The sequence below is a fragment of the Euphorbia lathyris genome, chromosome 6 (assembly GCF_963576675.1).
Source record: "Euphorbia lathyris chromosome 6, ddEupLath1.1, whole genome shotgun sequence".
NCBI lineage: Eukaryota > Viridiplantae > Streptophyta > Magnoliopsida > Malpighiales > Euphorbiaceae > Euphorbia > Euphorbia lathyris.
Window position 1 is genome coordinate 61789905 of NC_088915.1, and position 4337 is coordinate 61794241.

Genomic DNA, 4337 nt, shown 5'->3' on the forward strand with positions numbered 1-4337 from the left:
ATGGTTGATCCCAGTCTAGTTTTGTTATCACTGGTGCAGTAATTAAAGATGTTTTATGAATATTAAAAGCTTTTAGACAGTTCTCATTAAAGTCAAAGGGATTATCTTTTATTAGCAAATTAGTGAGAGGTTTAGCAATAATAGAAAAAATCTTAATGAATCTCCTGTAAAAACCAGCATGGCCTAGAAATGACCTAATGCGCTTAATATTTATTGGTGCTGGTAATTTCTCTATCAGTTCAGTTTTTGCTCTATCTACCTCTATACCTCTTTCTGAGATTTTATGCCTTAAGACAATTCCTTTATCTACCATAAAGTGACATTTCTCCCAATTCAAAACTAGGTTTAACTCACATCTAGCTAAAACATTATCTAAGTTCATTAAGCATGCATCGAAATAATCTCCATATACAGAGAAATCATCCATGAATACTTCTATGATATCCTCTATGAGATCACTAAAAATGGAAGTCATGCATATCTGAAATGTGGCTGGTGTATCGCATAAACCAAAAGGCATCATTCTATAAGAAAATGTACCATAGGGACATGTAAATGTAGTTTTATCCTGATCATCTGGATAAATAAAAATCTGGAAAAATCCAGAGTAATCCATTAAGAAAACAGTAAAAAGCATGTCCAACTATCTTTCTATCATTTGGTCGATAAAAGGTAAGGGAAAATGGTCTTTCCTAGTGGCTGAATTAAGCTTCATATAGTCTATACAAACCCTCCATCTAATGGTGGCCCGTGTTGGAATGAGTTCACCTTGTTCATTTCTTACTATAGTCATACCTCCTTTCTTAGGTACGCAGTGAATAAGACTTACCCATTCACTATCTTATATAGGGTATATAATTCATGCATCTAATAGTTTGGTAATTTCTGCTCAACTACTTCTTTCATATTTGGATTCAATCTCCTTTGCCTATTTGCCTTAGGCAATTTTCCCTCAACTAGGTGTATCCTATGCATTACTATATTTGGACTAATTCCTTTAAGATCATATATCTGCCAACCTATACTTTTGATTCTTTTTCTTACTACCTATAGTACACATGTTTCCTCGTTTGCACTAACTTATCAGAAATTATTATTGGCAAAGTATTACCTTCTCCTAAATATGCATACCTCAAATGCTTTGGCAATTCTTTTAATTCCAATATGGGTGGTTTCTCTATTGAAGGAGGAATAGGTCCTTCACTTCTAAAATGTGGCTCTGTTGTCTTATTTTCTAGTTATAGTTCTAATTCTAGTTCTGGTTCACTCTCATCACTCCCTTACTGGTTAAATCATACACGCATTCGTCGATTAAATCGACCTTCATGCACACACTTTCCTCCATAGGATATCTCATTGCTTTATTCATATCAAACTCAACCTTATCATCACATATCCTTATCTTTCCTTCCGAAACATCAACTAATGCCCTTCCCGCATTCATGAACGGTCTTCCTAAAATCAAAGGACAGTTAACGTCATATGCAAAATCTAAGGTGACAAAGTCAATGGGAAAAATGAATTTATCCACTTTTACTTGTACATCTTCTATTATACCATATGGTTTATTAATAGTATGATCTGCTAATTGTAAAACCATAGATGTTCGTTTTATATCCTCTTCTAGTCCTAACTTCTTAAAAATAGATAAAGGCATCAAATTAATACTAGCTCCTAAATCACATAGACAACTGGGAAATTCTACATTTCATAGTTTACATGGGATAGTGAAACATCCAGGATCTTTTAATTTCGTGGGTGCTTGACTAGAAATTATAGAACTACAATCTTCCGTTAGGTCCATTGTAGATGCTCCTTCCCAACTAATCTTTTTGGCAATCAAATCTTTCAGAAATTTGCTATAATTAGGAATCTGAGTTATAACATCCATGAAAGATAAATTAATATGAATGTTTTTCAGTTTGTCTAGAAATTTTTTGAGTTGCTTATCATAATCTTTATGCCGTGTATGTTGAGGATAAGGTGGTTTCGGTTTGTAAGTATTAGCACTTTCTTCTTTAGCAGCCTAAACAAAATTATCACTGTAAGAATCAGGTACAGGTGATGCTTGCAAGACAGGTTTTTCTTTTTCCTGCAGAACTCCAGTTTCAATACTGGTGGCATCTGGATTAATATAATTTTTTCCTGATCTAAGAGTGATAGCTTTCATTTTCTCTTTAGGATTATTTTCCAGATTACTTGGAAGTCCTCCATGGCCTCTAGATGGTCTAGCATTTGCTAATTGACCAATCTGAACTTCTAAATTATGGATGGAAGATGAATGATTCTTAAAAAGTTGATCAAATTTATTTTCGATCCTTTTCAAATTATTACATGATTATCTATTTTACCATTTTAGAAGAAAGATTTCCTAGTGGGTCACTGGTATGATTAGTGTTGGATTTATCTTGGTTGGAATTTCCTTCTTTCCAGTCAAAGTTCGGATGGCTTCTCCATCCTTGATTGTAAGTATTTGAATAAGGATTATTTCGATTCTGAACGTAATTAATTTGTTCTTCCAAATCCGAATTATTACAATCATTATTAGATTGGTTTTGTACTTCAGTGTGTAATTTGTCTATCTTATGAGATAAAACAGAAAATTGTGTTTGCAATAGTGTAACAGGGTCTAAGTCATGTATACCTTTCACCGTTAAGGATGAAGAGGAGGCAAGAGCATTACTTGTATCAAAAGTCTATGATCTTTCTACTGGCCACATGCTGCTCTTTCTTGCCATTTCTTCCAACAGATCAAATGCTTTAGCAGAAGTCTTTTCCATAAATGATCCTCCAGCCATAGCATCAATTGTTCCTCGGGTGGTTGGGTTTATACCATTGTAAAAGGTTTGCATGAGTAATTCTTGGGGTAGGTTATGGTGTGGGCAGAACCTTTGTAGTTCTTTAAAAAACATTCCCACGACTCATAGATGGTTTCAGTTTCATGCTGAGTGAATGATGCGATTTCTTTGATAATTCTTGCCGTTTTTGCTAAGGGAAAGAATTTAGACAGGAAACTGTTGGCTAGTTGGTCCCAAGTAGTGATTGTTCCTGGTGGAAGTGAGTTCAACCAGGCTTTGATTTGTCTTTCAAGGTAAATGAGAAAAGACGAAGATTAATATCATCTGTTGTCACCCTATTAATTTTAAAGGTGTGACATATTTCTAGAAAATTTGCCAGATGAGTGTTTGGATTCTCTTTAGGTAGTCCATAATATTGGACGTTGTTTTTTAACATTTGAAGTAAAGATGGTTTGATCTCAAATTGTTCTGCAATGATTGGTGGACGCACTACCCCGTCTTGTACTTCATTGAGTGCTGGTGCGGCGTAGTCCATTAATCTTTGTGGTACTGCCATCTTTGCTTTATTTTTGTTCTTATTTTTCCTTGCTCTTTTCTTTTTCTTAAATTCTTTTCAATCTCAGGTTGATAAGGTTCTATTGTCTACTTGGCACTTCGTGTCTGACGCATAAACTTTTGTTTTTTGTACCTGTTAATCAGAAAGAATTTCATACAAGTCTATAAACCAAAATTCAGAATAAATAAATAAAATTTATATAGGTTAATCTCTTTGGCCTTCCCCGGCAACGACGCCAAAAACTTGTTAGGCGAATGCCGCAAGTGCACGGTTCTGCTTGTAGTAATAATAAGATATCGATCCGACAGAGAACGCTGATTAACTACTATAACAATTTAAATTTATAAATTCGTTTTCTCTTGGTTATAGAGAATAAATAATTAGATTTGTAAATAGTTTTGTTTAAAAGAATGAAAATAATACTTAAATTATATTTTCTAAGTTTCTATTCCGTGCATAGCCCGGGATACATTTAGATTTTTATAAGTTTAAACCTGAAAACACTTTTCAAACTTGCTGCAGTTGTATCAGATAGGAGTATATAATCCAATCTCTCGATCCAGGATTAAATAACTTGGATGTTTTTAGATAGATAATCCTAATTCCTCGACCTATTGTAGTGAATGAGAATTAAGAATTAAAAACGAAGTAAGTGGATTATGTGATACAATTATCATTTTATAAACTGAATCTCTTCTAACTTCATAAAACGATAACTATTCATATGTCTTGCTTAAATGGATTTCCCTAGAATATTCATCAAAGCAGTGATAGAATCTGATGGTGAACATAGAATAATTTGCAATAAATTCAATTGTGATTTTGATAAAGAAGTGTTTGACAGAGTTAATGATTTGTCAAAAGTAAAGAATATAGAGAATAAAGACTGTAACAGATGAGAGTATAGGGGTTGTGAATCCTTTTACTGTCTCTGTAAGTTATGTCAGGCCTCGAGGCGTCTTCTTCTTTTGTATCTCGTATCT

At 33.7% G+C, this 4337-nt stretch overlaps 1 non-coding gene across 1 annotated transcript; it reads left to right on the plus strand.

The window, feature by feature from the left end:
* Window positions 1-2868: 2868 nt before the first annotated feature.
* On the plus strand, window positions 2869-2977 carry LOC136234464 (small nucleolar RNA R71). Its single transcript, XR_010691346.1, has one exon. It is a non-coding gene; the product is annotated as a small nucleolar RNA R71 (small nucleolar RNA).
* Window positions 2978-4337: the final 1360 nt, after the last annotated feature.